General features: G+C 46.6%; 6 non-coding genes and 1 pseudogene across 6 annotated transcripts; all 7 read left to right on the top strand.

The window, feature by feature from the left end:
* The first annotated feature begins 1,817 nt into the window (after positions 1 to 1,817).
* LOC130304188 (U2 spliceosomal RNA) lies at positions 1,818 to 2,008 on the top strand. The gene has a single exon (XR_008853987.1). It is a non-coding gene; the product is annotated as a U2 spliceosomal RNA (small nuclear RNA).
* Positions 2,009 to 4,093: 2,085 nt separating this feature from the next.
* Positions 4,094 to 4,284, top strand: LOC130304187 (U2 spliceosomal RNA). Its single transcript, XR_008853986.1, has one exon. It is a non-coding gene; the product is annotated as a U2 spliceosomal RNA (small nuclear RNA).
* Positions 4,285 to 6,369: 2,085 nt separating this feature from the next.
* LOC130304205 (U2 spliceosomal RNA) lies at positions 6,370 to 6,479 on the top strand (annotated as a pseudogene).
* Positions 6,480 to 7,222: 743 nt separating this feature from the next.
* On the top strand, positions 7,223 to 7,408 carry LOC130304195 (U2 spliceosomal RNA). Its single transcript, XR_008853993.1, has one exon. It is a non-coding gene; the product is annotated as a U2 spliceosomal RNA (small nuclear RNA).
* Positions 7,409 to 9,485: 2,077 nt separating this feature from the next.
* On the top strand, positions 9,486 to 9,676 carry LOC130304186 (U2 spliceosomal RNA). Its single transcript, XR_008853985.1, has one exon. It is a non-coding gene; the product is annotated as a U2 spliceosomal RNA (small nuclear RNA).
* A 2,081-nt stretch (positions 9,677 to 11,757) lies between these two features.
* LOC130304185 (U2 spliceosomal RNA) lies at positions 11,758 to 11,948 on the top strand. The gene has a single exon (XR_008853984.1). It is a non-coding gene; the product is annotated as a U2 spliceosomal RNA (small nuclear RNA).
* A 2,086-nt stretch (positions 11,949 to 14,034) lies between these two features.
* LOC130304184 (U2 spliceosomal RNA) lies at positions 14,035 to 14,225 on the top strand. The gene has a single exon (XR_008853983.1). It is a non-coding gene; the product is annotated as a U2 spliceosomal RNA (small nuclear RNA).
* The last annotated feature ends 258 nt before the right edge of the window (positions 14,226 to 14,483 follow it).

Here is a 14,483-nt window from a genome sequence, read left to right as displayed (position 1 = left end):
TAGGCAGCTGCCTTGATAGCGGGTGGGTGCTGAATGTTCCTAATTGACAAAATAAGATTAATGCTTATGAAGAAATATAAAATCTCATCCCTTCCCCAATATCGCGCCACACCCCTACCCCTTAATTCCCTGGTTGAACTTGATGGACATATGTCTTTTTTCGACCGTACTAACTATGTAACTATGTAACATAACATGGGGGGGGGGGTCTCCTGGCTGTTCACACAGGTGTGTCATTGCTGTACATTGACCATGCATTGCTTCTGTGGTATTGCAAAGGCAAAGACAAATGCTTCCAGCCATCCATTGCACTAATGGATTGGTCATCAGCTGGCTGTCTATGTCCCGCATCAATATAGACCAAAGTACAGAGGGTTAGGCTATGCTATTGTGCACCTACCTGATGCATCAGAAGGTGCGAGGCCCTTGCTAAATTCTGTGCACAGACTTTGAGATCTATGCTTTAGACTGTATCTAAACCTGCTCCAACATGGACTGACATTCTGGCCTACTTTCAGCCGATGCGACTTGTCTGTCGCTGAACAGTCGCTTTTTATGTATTCAGCACCTATGTATAATGTTGTAAAAATGCTCTAGAAGCTAAAGCCGCAGAAATGTCACACATATTTGGCCTGCAACTTTCTGTGCGACAAATTCAGACAGGAAAAATCAGTATAAATCCTTAGAAAATTATCCCCCAGTGTCTCCATCTGCTGGCGGTATTGAATAAGCATTGCTGCACTGATGGGGTATGCATTAGACGAAAAAAAAGAAGAAAAAGAAGAATAATACGCCCAGAAAAGAGGCGAAAAGGAGAAAAACGTAAAAAAACGTGAAAAAAAAGTAAGAGGAAGAGAAGGGAAAAAAAGGTGGAAATGGGTTTAAAAGTGATTTCGGCGGAGAATATATATATATATATATATATATATATATATATATATATATATATACGCGCACACACACACATATATATAAACGTATTCTCCGTTGAGATATTGCAGCCGCTGCTGTGTCCAGGCCCAGGAGCCTTAGCACTGTGCTGTGATGTCACTCAATACCACTGACATCACTAGGTGTAAACAACATCTCTCCTTTGCTGTGTATGTGACTATGGAGCTGTTTGGTGATGTCGTCTATTATGGCCTTCATAGAAGCAACAGGAGATTGTTGCATCCATCTAGAACCCTCAGAACTACAGTGCTATGATGTCACTCACTTCCACAGGCCTTGCAGAGTGTAAACAACAACAACCCAGCTTTGTTGTGTATGTAACCATAGGGATTTGTGATGTCACCTAGAACCTTCACAGCAGCGACAGCTTTATGAGGAGCATCAGCACTGCTCTGCCTGAGCAGAACCATCACCGCCATAGGTTGTCAAATAACCCGGGTTTAACCCACACAGGTAAGTCCAATGGGGTGCAGGCATGTCCTCTATGCTTACAGCTTCCCGTGGGTGTTGGTTTGATACCGTTTGGGGACAGCCAAGGAGGCATCTGCAGGCAACAAAGGTAGGTGTGTGCTTGTGTGTGTGTTTCCTATGCAGATCCTAAGCCCAGTGTCAAGTAGGAGGAGTAAGAAGGGTTCCTGGCAAATCCGGGTTATGGATTGCATTTAAAAAGGCCCCGTGGGAGTGCAATGGGCCCCTGTCTTGCTGCTTAGCAATAATGGTATGGGTTTAGGTTCTGCTGTGTGTACTGGTGGTTGACTGCCCCCCAGCCCAGAGTGTGCATGGAAAATTGTCTGGCAGCCTCCCTGACAGCAAGCAGTGATAGTGCCCATGAAGGGGACCTTGTTGGGCCCGCCCCTTTCACGGTTATCGCTTCTCGGCCTTTTGGCTAAGATCAAGTGTAGTATCTGTTCTTATCAGTTTAATATCTGATACGTCCCCTATCTGGGGACCATATATTAAATGGATTTTTGAGAACGGGGGCCGATTTCGAAGCTTGCTTCCGTCGCCCTATGCATTGACCCGATATGGCAGTATCTTCGGGTACAGTGCACCACCCCCTTACAGGGTTAAAAAGAAAGATTCCTACTTTCATTGCTACCTGCTTGCTGGCTAGCCAGCTAGCCAGCCCTGTGGGCCTTGCTGCTGCTGCTGCTGCAGCCAAAAAACAAAAGGTGGTGCTGCTGCTGCTTCTGCTTCTGCTTGTGTCTGGCCGCTGTTGGAGCGTCCAGGCACAGGACTTCTGCTGCTGCTGACTAAATGGCCTCCTTAATTGGATCATTTGAGTAGCCAGCACACCTGTGCAGGTAGGGCATGACATGATAGGCAGCTGCCTTGATAGCGGGTGGGTGCTGAATGTTCCTAATTGACAAAATAAGATTAATGCTTATGAAGAAATATAAAATCTCATCCCTTCCCCAATATCGCGCCACACCCCTACCCCTTAATTCCCTGGTTGAACTTGATGGACATATGTCTTTTTTCGACCGTACTAACTATGTAACTATGTAACATAACATGGGGGGGGGGGTCTCCTGGCTGTTCACACAGGTGTGTCATTGCTGTACATTGACCATGCATTGCTTCTGTGGTATTGCAAAGGCAAAGACAAATGCTTCCAGCCATCCATTGCACTAATGGATTGGTCATCAGCTGGCTGTCTATGTCCCGCATCAATATAGACCAAAGTACAGAGGGTTAGGCTATGCTATTGTGCACCTACCTGATGCATCAGAAGGTGCGAGGCCCTTGCTAAATTCTGTGCACAGACTTTGAGATCTATGCTTTAGACTGTATCTAAACCTGCTCCAACATGGACTGACATTCTGGCCTACTTTCAGCCGATGCGACTTGTCTGTCGCTGAACAGTCGCTTTTTATGTATTCAGCACCTATGTATAATGTTGTAAAAATGCTCTAGAAGCTAAAGCCGCAGAAATGTCACACATATTTGGCCTGCAACTTTCTGTGCGACAAATTCAGACAGGAAAAATCAGTATAAATCCTTAGAAAATTATCCCCCAGTGTCTCCATCTGCTGGCGGTATTGAATAAGCATTGCTGCACTGATGGGGTATGCATTAGACGAAAAAAAAGAAGAAAAAGAAGAATAATACGCCCAGAAAAGAGGCGAAAAGGAGAAAAACGTAAAAAAACGTGAAAAAAAAGTAAGAGGAAGAGAAGGGAAAAAAAGGTGGAAATGGGTTTAAAAGTGATTTCGGCGGAGAAATATATATATATATATATATATATATATATATATATATATATATACGCGCACACACACACATATATATAAACGTATTCTCCGTTGAGATATTGCAGCCGCTGCTGTGTCCAGGCCCAGGAGCCTTAGCACTGTGCTGTGATGTCACTCAATACCACTGACATCACTAGGTGTAAACAACATCTCTCCTTTGCTGTGTATGTGACTATGGAGCTGTTTGGTGATGTCGTCTATTATGGCCTTCATAGAAGCAACAGGAGATTGTTGCATCCATCTAGAACCCTCAGAACTACAGTGCTATGATGTCACTCACTTCCACAGGCCTTGCAGAGTGTAAACAACAACAACCCAGCTTTGTTGTGTATGTAACCATAGGGATTTGTGATGTCACCTAGAACCTTCACAGCAGCGACAGCTTTATGAGGAGCATCAGCACTGCTCTGCCTGAGCAGAACCATCACCGCCATAGGTTGTCAAATAACCCGGGTTTAACCCACACAGGTAAGTCCAATGGGGTGCAGGCATGTCCTCTATGCTTACAGCTTCCCGTGGGTGTTGGTTTGATACCGTTTGGGGACAGCCAAGGAGGCATCTGCAGGCAACAAAGGTAGGTGTGTGCTTGTGTGTGTGTTTCCTATGCAGATCCTAAGCCCAGTGTCACATGCAAGTAGGAGGAGTAAGAAGGGTTCCTGGCAAATCCGGGTTATGGATTGCATTTAAAAAGGCCCCGTGGGAGTGCAATGGGCCCCTGTCTTGCTGCTTAGCAATAATGGTATGGGTTTAGGTTCTGCTGTGTGTACTGGTGGTTGACTGCCCCCCAGCCCAGAGTGTGCATGGAAAATTGTCTGGCAGCCTCCCTGACAGCAAGCAGTGATAGTGCCCATGAAGGGGACCTTGTTGGGCCCGCCCCTTTCACGGTTATCGCTTCTCGGCCTTTTGGCTAAGATCAAGTGTAGTATCTGTTCTTATCAGTTTAATATCTGATACGTCCCCTATCTGGGGACCATATATTAAATGGATTTTTGAGAACGGGGGCCGATTTCGAAGCTTGCTTCCGTCGCCCTATGCATTGACCCGATATGGCAGTATCTTCGGGTACAGTGCACCACCCCCTTACAGGGTTAAAAAGAAAGATTCCTACTTTCATTGCTACCTGCTTGCTGGCTAGCCAGCTAGCCAGCCCTGTGGGCCTTGCTGCTGCTGCAGCCAAAAAACAAAAGGTGGTGCTGCTGCTGCTTCTGCTTCTGCTTGTGTCTGGCCGCTGTTGGAGCGTCCAGGCACAGGACTTCTGCTGCTGCTGACTAAATGGCCTCCTTAATTGGATCATTTGAGTAGCCAGCACACCTGTGCAGGTAGGGCATGACATGATAGGCAGCTGCCTTGATAGCGGGTGGGTGCTGAATGTTCCTAATTGACAAAATAAGATTAATGCTTATGAAGAAATATAAAATCTCATCCCTTCCCCAATATCGCGCCACACCCCCTACCCCTTAATTCCCTGGTTGAACTTGATGGACATATGTCTTTTTTCGACCGTACTAACTATGTAACTATGTAACATAACATGGGGGGGGGGGGGGGGGGGGGGTCTCCTGGCTGTTCACACAGGTGTGTCATTGCTGTACATTGACCATGCATTGCTTCTGTGGTATTGCAAAGGCAAAGACAAATGCTTCCAGCCATCCATTGCACTAATGGATTGGTCATCAGCTGGCTGTCTATGTCCCGCATCAATATAGACCAAAGTACAGAGGGTTAGGCTATGCTATTGTGCACCTACCTGATGCATCAGAAGGTGCGAGGCCCTTGCTAAATTCTGTGCACAGACTTTGAGATCTATGCTTTAGACTGTATCTAAACCTGCTCCAACATGGACTGACATTCTGGCCTACTTTCAGCCGATGCGACTTGTCTGTCGCTGAACAGTCGCTTTTTATGTATTCAGCACCTATGTATAATGTTGTAAAAATGCTCTAGAAGCTAAAGTCGCAGAAATGTCACACATATTTGGCCTGCAACTTTCTGTGCGACAAATTCAGACAGGAAAAATCAGTATAAATCCTTAGAAAATTATCCCCCAGTGTCTCCATCTGCTGGCGGTATTGAATAAGCATTGCTGCACTGATGGGGTATGCATTAGACGAAAAAAAAGAAGAAAAAGAAGAATAATACGCCCAGAAAAGAGGCGAAAAGGAGAAAAACGTAAAAAAACGTGAAAAAAAAGTAAGAGGAAGAGAAGGGAAAAAAAGGTGGAAATGGGTTTAAAAGTGATTTCGGCGGAGAAATATATATATATATATATATATATATATATATATATATACGCGCACACACACACATATATATAAACGTATTCTCCGTTGAGATATTGCAACCGCTGCTGTGTCCAGGCCCAGGAGCCTTAGCACTGTGCTGTGATGTCACTCAATACCACTGACATCACTAGGTGTAAACAACATCTCTCCTTTGCTGTGTATGTGACTATGGAGCTGTTTGGTGATGTCGTCTATTATGGCCTTCATAGAAGCAACAGAAGATTGTTGCATCCATCTAGAACCCTCAGAACTACAGTGCTATGATGTCACTCACTTCCACAGGCCTTGCAGAGTGTAAACAACAACAACCCAGCTTTGTTGTGTATGTAACCATAGGGATTTGTGATGTCACCTAGAACCTTCACAGCAGCGACAGCTTTATGAGGAGCATCAGCACTGCTCTGCCTGAGCAGAACCATCACCGCCATAGGTTGTCAAATAACCCGGGTTTAACCCACACAGGTAAGTCCAATGGGGTGCAGGCATGTCCTCTATGCTTACAGCTTCCCGTGGGTGTTGGTTTGATACCGTTTGGGGACAGCCAAGGAGGCATCTGCAGGCAACAAAGGTAGGTGTGTGCTTGTGTGTGTGTTTCCTATGCAGATCCTAAGCCCAGTGTCACATGCAAGTAGGAGGAGTAAGAAGGGTTCCTGGCAAATCCGGGTTATGGATTGCATTTAAAAAGGCCCCGTGGGAGTGCAATGGGCCCCTGTCTTGCTGCTTAGCAATAATGGTATGGGTTTAGGTTCTGCTGTGTGTACTGGTGGTTGACTGCCCCCCAGCCCAGAGTGTGCATGGAAAATTGTCTGGCAGCCTCCCTGACAGCAAGCAGTGATAGTGCCCATGAAGGGGACCTTGTTGGGCCCGCCCCTTTCACGGTTATCGCTTCTCGGCCTTTTGGCTAAGATCAAGTGTAGTATCTGTTCTTATCAGTTTTCATGCTGGTGGGGATGGGTGCTGCATGGAGGATGCAGGTGTACCAGGGCTTTCCGGGGCGGGTTCTGAGGAATCAGCTCGACGGCTGCCCCGATGTGACCTGTTCCCTCCGGGTCTCGCCATGAGGCTGAGAGGGTCTAGAGCCGAGGTACTTTTGTGCCTCGGGGATTGGTGACCCCGAGGTGCCGAAACTCACTGGGAGAACAGACTCACTGAGTTGAAGCACGGGCACCATAATCTCTTCACCTTGTGGCACTCACCTCTTGATTCCCGGCCTTCTGGCTAGGATCAGAGAAATTTTTATAGATCCGGCCGGATGTCCGGGCAGTATATCTGCACACATTCACTTATTTATTTCTTTTTTGTCTCACTGTGTCACTTTTTGCGTGTTGTGTGTTCACAGGATTTGTCAGGATGCGGTAGCCCTTCTGGGTGTCCCTCCTGGCGGTCTAGGGGAGGTGTGTGTGGCCATTAGGTTCCGCACCTCCCTGCAAACACCCCGGGTACTCCTGCTTTGGCAGGGTACCTACCGTAATCGGCTCTGCGGGCAGATACCTTGGCCAACGCCAAGGGGGATGCCGGGAGCATTTGTGGTCCCCTAGTAGCTTCGGCGAAAAGGGACATCGAACCTGGAACCTCGCAGGTACCTTTTGGTCCGGAGGCGAAGGGTAAGGTTTGTTGGGGGGCCTCTCTCCTATCGGAGAAGGGCTTGCGATAGACCGCATCCTTTGTGCACGTTTTTTTAGTGTAACACGTTTGCACTTTTTCTTGCACTTTGGGTGAATCGAAAGCACGTTCCTCGGCTTTAGATAAAAAAAAAAAAAAAAAAAATCTGTTCTTATCAGTTTAATATCTGATACGTCCCCTATCTGGGGACCATATATTAAATGGATTTTTGAGAACGGGGGCCGATTTCGAAGCTTGCTTCCGTCGCCCTATGCATTGACCCGATATGGCAGTATCTTCGGGTACAGTGCACCACCCCCTTACAGGGTTAAAAAGAAAGATTCCTACTTTCATTGCTACCTGCTTGCTGGCTAGCCAGCTAGCCAGCCCTGTGGGCCTTGCTGCTGCTGCAGCCAAAAAACAAAAGGTGGTGCTGCTGCTGCTTCTGCTTCTGCTTGTGTCTGGCCGCTGTTGGAGCGTCCAGGCACAGGACTTCTGCTGCTGCTGACTAAATGGCCTCCTTAATTGGATCATTTGAGTAGCCAGCACACCTGTGCAGGTAGGGCATGACATGATAGGCAGCTGCCTTGATAGCGGGTGGGTGCTGAATGTTCCTAATTGACAAAATAAGATTAATGCTTATGAAGAAATATAAAAATCTCATCCCTTCCCCAATATCGCGCCACACCCCTACCCCTTAATTCCCTGGTTGAACTTGATGGACATATGTCTTTTTCGACCGTACTAACTATGTAACTATGTAACATAACATGGGGGGGGGGGGGGGGGTCTCCTGGCTGTTCACACAGGTGTGTCATTGCTGTACATTGACCATGCATTGCTTCTGTGGTATTGCAAAGGCAAAGACAAATGCTTCCAGCCATCCATTGCACTAATGGATTGGTCATCAGCTGGCTGTCTATGTCCCGCATCAATATAGACCAAAGTACAGAGGGTTAGGCTATGCTATTGTGCACCTACCTGATGCATCAGAAGGTGCGAGGCCCTTGCTAAATTCTGTGCACAGACTTTGAGATCTATGCTTTAGACTGTATCTAAACCTGCTCCAACATGGACTGACATTCTGGCCTACTTTCAGCCGATGCGACTTGTCTGTCGCTGAACAGTCGCTTTTTATGTATTCAGCACCTATGTATAATGTTGTAAAAATGCTCTAGAAGCTAAAGTCGCAGAAATGTCACACATATTTGGCCTGCAACTTTCTGTGCGACAAATTCAGACAGGAAAAATCAGTATAAATCCTTAGAAAATTATCCCCCAGTGTCTCCATCTGCTGGCGGTATTGAATAAGCATTGCTGCACTGATGGGGTATGCATTAGACGAAAAAAAAGAAGAAAAAGAAGAATAATACGCCCAGAAAAGAGGCGAAAAGGAGAAAAACGTAAAAAAACGTGAAAAAAAAGTAAGAGGAAGAGAAGGGAAAAAAAGGTGGAAATGGGTTTAAAAGTGATTTCGGCGGAGAAATATATATATATATATATATATATATATATATATATACGCGCACACACACACATATATATAAACGTATTCTCCGTTGAGATATTGCAGCCGCTGCTGTGTCCAGGCCCAGGAGCCTTAGCACTGTGCTGTGATGTCACTCAATACCACTGACATCACTAGGTGTAAACAACATCTCTCCTTTGCTGTGTATGTGACTATGGAGCTGTTTGGTGATGTCGTCTATTATGGCCTTCATAGAAGCAACAGGAGATTGTTGCATCCATCTAGAACCCTCAGAACTACAGTGCTATGATGTCACTCACTTCCACAGGCCTTGCAGAGTGTAAACAACAACAACCCAGCTTTGTTGTGTATGTAACCATAGGGATTTGTGATGTCACCTAGAACCTTCACAGCAGCGACAGCTTTATGAGGAGCATCAGCACTGCTCTGCCTGAGCAGAACCATCACCGCCATAGGTTGTCAAATAACCCGGATTTAACCCACACAGGTAAGTCCAATGGGGTGCAGGCATGTCCTCTATGCTTACAGCTTCCCGTGGGTGTTGGTTTGATACCGTTTGGGGACAGCCAAGGAGGCATCTGCAGGCAACAAAGGTAGGTGTGTGCTTGTGTGTGTGTTTCCTATGCAGATCCTAAGCCCAGTGTCACATGCAAGTAGGAGGAGTAAGAAGGGTTCCTGGCAAATCCGGGTTATGGATTGCATTTAAAAAGGCCCCGTGGGAGTGCAATGGGCCCCTGTCTTGCTGCTTAGCAATAATGGTATGGGTTTAGGTTCTGCTGTGTGTACTGGTGGTTGACTGCCCCCCAGCCCAGAGTGTGCATGGAAAATTGTCTGGCAGCCTCCCTGACAGCAAGCAGTGATAGTGCCCATGAAGGGGACCTTGTTGGGCCCGCCCCTTTCACGGTTATCGCTTCTCGGCCTTTTGGCTAAGATCAAGTGTAGTATCTGTTCTTATCAGTTTAATATCTGATACGTCCCCTATCTGGGGACCATATATTAAATGGATTTTTGAGAACGGGGGCCGATTTCGAAGCTTGCTTCCGTCGCCCTATGCATTGACCCGATATGGCAGTATCTTCGGGTACAGTGCACCACCCCCTTACAGGGTTAAAAAGAAAGATTCCTACTTTCATTGCTACCTGCTTGCTGGCTAGCCAGCTAGCCAGCCCTGTGGGCCTTGCTGCTGCTGCAGCCAAAAAACAAAAGGTGGTGCTGCTGCTGCTTCTGCTTCTGCTTGTGTCTGGCCCCTGTTGGAGCGTCCAGGCACAGGACTTCTGCTGCTGCTGACTAAATGGCCTCCTTAATTGGATCATTTGAGTAGCCAGCACACCTGTGCAGGTAGGGCATGACATGATAGGCAGCTGCCTTGATAGCGGGTGGGTGCTGAATGTTCCTAATTGACAAAATAAGATTAATGCTTATGAAGAAATATAAAATCTCATCCCTTCCCCAATATCGCGCCACACCCCTACCCCTTAATTCCCTGGTTGAACGTGATGGACATATGTCTTTTTTCGACCGTACTAACTATGTAACTATGTAACATAACATGGGGGGGGGGGGGGGTCTCCTGGCTGTTCACACAGGTGTGTCATTGCTGTACATTGACCATGCATTGCTTCTGTGGTATTGCAAAGGCAAAGACAAATGCTTCCAGCCATCCATTGCACTAATGGATTGGTCATCAGCTGGCTGTCTATGTCCCGCATCAATATAGACCAAAGTACAGAGGGTTAGGCTATGCTATTGTGCACCTACCTGATGCATCAGAAGGTGCGAGGCCCTTGCTAAATTCTGTGCACAGACTTTGAGATCTATGCTTTAGACTGTATCTAAACCTGCTCCAACATGGACTGACATTCTGGCCTACTTTCAGCCGATGCGACTTGTCTGTCGCTGAACAGTCGCTTTTTATGTATTCAGCACCTATGTATAATGTTGTAAAAATGCTCTAGAAGCTAAAGTCGCAGAAATGTCACACATATTTGGCCTGCAACTTTCTGTGCGACAAATTCAGACAGGAAAAATCAGTATAAATCCTTAGAAAATTATCCCCCAGTGTCTCCATCTGCTGGCGGTATTGAATAAGCATTGCTGCACTGATGGGGTATGCATTAGACGAAAAAAAAGAAGAAAAAGAAGAATAATACGCCCAGAAAAGAGGCGAAAAGGAGAAAAACGTAAAAAAACGTGAAAAAAAAGTAAGAGGAAGAGAAGGGAAAAAAAGGTGGAAATGGGTTTAAAAGTGATTTCGGCGGAGAAATATATATATATATATATATATATATATATATATATATATATATGCGCACACACACACATAGATATAAACGTATTCTCCGTTGAGATATTGCAGCCGCTGCTGTGTCCAGGCCCAGGAGCCTTAGCACTGTGCTGTGATGTCACTCAATACCACTGACATCACTAGGTGTAAACAACATCTCTCCTTTGCTGTGTATGTGACTATGGAGCTGTTTGGTGATGTCGTCTATTACGGCCTTCATAGAAGCAACAGGAGATTGTTGCATCCATCTTGAACCCTCAGAACTACAGTGCTATGATGTCACTCACTTCCACAGGCCTTGCAGAGTGTAAACAACAACAACCCAGCTTTGTTGTGTATGTAACCAAAGGGATTTGTGATGTCACCTAGAACCTTCACAGCAGCGACAGCTTTATGAGGAGCATCAGCACTGCTCTGCCTGAGCAGAACCATCACCGCCATAGGTTGTCAAATAACCCGGATTTAACCCACACAGGTAAGTCCAATGGGGTGCAGGCATGTCCTCTATGCTTACAGCTTCCCGTGGGTGTTGGTTTGATACCGTTTGGGGACAGCCAAGGAGGCATCTGCAGGCAACAAAGGTAGGTGTGTGCTTGTGTGTGTGTTTCCTATGCAGATCCTAAGCCCAGTGTCACATGCAAGTAGGAGGAGTAAGAAGGGTTCCTGGCAAATCCGGGTTATGGATTGCATTTAAAAAGGCCCCGTGGGAGTGCAATGGGCCCCTGTCTTGCTGCTTAGCAATAATGGTATGGGTTTAGGTTCTGCTGTGTGTACTGGTGGTTGACTGCCCCCCAGCCCAGAGTGTGCATGGAAAATTGTCTGGCAGCCTCCCTGACAGCAAGCAGTGATAGTGCCCATGAAGGGGACCTTGTTGGGCCCGCCCCTTTCACGGTTATCGCTTCTCGGCCTTTTGGCTAAGATCAAGTGTAGTATCTGTTCTTATCAGTTTAATATCTGATACGTCCCCTATCTGGGGACCATATATTAAATGGATTTTTGAGAACGGGGGCCGATTTCGAAGCTTGCTTCCGTCGCCCTATGCATTGACCCGATATGGCAGTATCTTCGGGTACAGTGCACCACCCCCTTACAGGGTTAAAAAGAAAGATTCCTACTTTCATTGCTACCTGCTTGCTGGCTAGCCAGCTAGCCAGCCCTGTGGGCCTTGCTGCTGCTGCAGCCAAAAAACAAAAGGTGGTGCTGCTGCTGCTTCTGCTGCTTCTGCTTCTGCTTGTGTCTGGCCCCTGTTGGAGCGTCCAGGCACAGGACTTCTGCTGCTGCTGACTAAATGGCCTCCTTAATTGGATCATTTGAGTAGCCAGCACACCTGTGCAGGTAGGGCATGACATGATAGGCAGCTGCCTTGATAGCGGGTGGGTGCTGAATGTTCCTAATTGACAAAATAAGATTAATGCTTATGAAGAAATATAAAATCTCATCCCTTCCCCAATATCGCGCCACACCCCTACCCCTTAATTCCCTGGTTGAACTTGATGGACATATGTCTTTTTTCGACCGTACTAACTATGTAACTATGTAACATAACATGGGGGAGGGGGGGGGGGGGGGTCTCCTGGCTGTTCACACAGGTGTGTCATTTCTGTACATTGACCATGCATTGCTTCTGTGGTATTGCAAAGGCAAAGACAAATGCTTCCAGCCATCCATTGCACTAATGGATTGGTCATCAGCTGGCTGTCTATGTCCCGCATCAATATAGACCAAAGTACAGAGGGTTAGGCTATGCTATTGTGCACCTACCTGATGCATCAGAAGGTGCGAGGCCCTTGCTAAATTCTGTGCACAGACTTTGAGATCTATGCTTTAGACTGTATCTAAACCTGCTCCAACATGGACTGACATTCTGGCCTACTTTCAGCCGATGCGACTTGTCTGTCGCTGAACAGTCGCTTTTTATGTATTCAGCACCTATGTATAATGTTGTAAAAATGCTCTAGAAGCTAAAGTCGCAGAAATGTCACACATATTTGGCCTGCAACTTTCTGTGCGACAAATTCAGACAGGAAAAATCAGTATAAATCCTTAGAAAATTATCCCCCAGTGTCTCCATCTGCTGGCGGTATTGAATAAGCATTGCTGCACTGATGGGGTATGCATTAGACGAAAAAAAAGAAGAAAAAGAAGAATAATACGCCCAGAAAAGAGGCGAAAAGGAGAAAAACGTAAAAAAACGTGAAAAAAAAGTAAGAGGAAGAGAAGGGAAAAAAAGGTGGAAATGGGTTTAAAAGTGATTTCGGCGGAGATATATATATATATATATATATATATATATATATACGCGCACACACACACATATATATAAACGTATTCTCCGTTGAGATATTGCAACCGCTGCTGTGTCCAGGCCCAGGAGCCTTAGCACTGTGCTGTGATGTCACTCAATACCACTGACATCACTAGGTGTAAACAACATCTCTCCTTTGCTGTGTATGTGACTATGGAGCTGTTTGGTGATGTTGTCTATTATGGCCTTCATAGAAGCAACAGGAGATTGTTGCATCCATCTAGAACCCTCAGAACTACAGTGCTATGATGTCACTCACTTCCACAGGCCTTGCAGAGTGTAAACAACAACAACCCAGCTTTGTTGTGTATGTAACCATAGGGATTTGTGATGTCACCTAGAACCTTCACAGCAGCGACAGCTTTATGAGGAGCATCAGCACTGCTCTGCCTGAGCAGAACCATCACCGCCATAGGTTGTCAAATAACCCGGGTTTAACCCACACAGGTAAGTCCAATGGGGTGCAGGCATGTCCTCTATGCTTACAGCTTCCCGTGGGTGTTGGTTTGATACCGTTTGGGGACAGCCAAGGAGGCATCTGCAGGCAACAAAGGTAGGTGTGTGCTTGTGTGTGTGTTTCCTATGCAGATCCTAAGCCCAGTGTCACATGCAAGTAGGAGGAGTAAGAAGGGTTCCTGGCAAATCCGGGTTATGGATTGCATTTAAAAAGGCCCCGTGGGAGTGCAATGGGCCCCTGTCTTGCTGCTTAGCAATAATGGTATGGGTTTAGGTTCTGCTGTGTGTACTGGTGGTTGACTGCCCCCCAGCCCAGAGTGTGCATGGAAAATTGTCTGGCAGCCTCCCTGACAGCAAGCAGTGATAGTGCCCATGAAGGGGACCTTGTTGGGCCCGCCCCTTTCACGGTTATCGCTTCTCGGCCTTTTGGCTAAGATCAAGTGTAGTATCTGTTCTTATCAGTTTAATATCTGATACGTCCCCTATCTGGGGACCATATATTAAATGGATTTTTGAGAACGGGGGCCGATTTCGAAGCTTGCTTCCGTCGCCCTATGCATTGACCCGATATGGCAGTATCTTCGGGTACAGTGCACCACCCCCTTACAGGGTTAAAAAGAAAGATTCCTACTTTCATTGCTACCTGCTTGCTGGCTAGCCAGCTAGCCAGCCCTGTGGGCCTTGCTGCTGCTGCTGCTGCAGCCAAAAAACAAAAGGTGGTGCTGCTGCTGCTTCTGCTTCTGCTTGTGTCTGGCCGCTGTTGGAGCGTCCAGGCACAGGACTTCTGCTGCTGCTGACTAAATGGCCTCCTTAATTGGATCATTTGAGTAGCCAGCACACCTGTGCAGGTAGGGCATGA

Source organism: Hyla sarda, unplaced genomic scaffold (genome assembly GCF_029499605.1).
Source record: "Hyla sarda isolate aHylSar1 unplaced genomic scaffold, aHylSar1.hap1 scaffold_1266, whole genome shotgun sequence".
Lineage (NCBI taxonomy): Eukaryota > Metazoa > Chordata > Amphibia > Anura > Hylidae > Hyla > Hyla sarda.
This window is presented reverse-complemented; position numbering and strand designations above follow the sequence as displayed.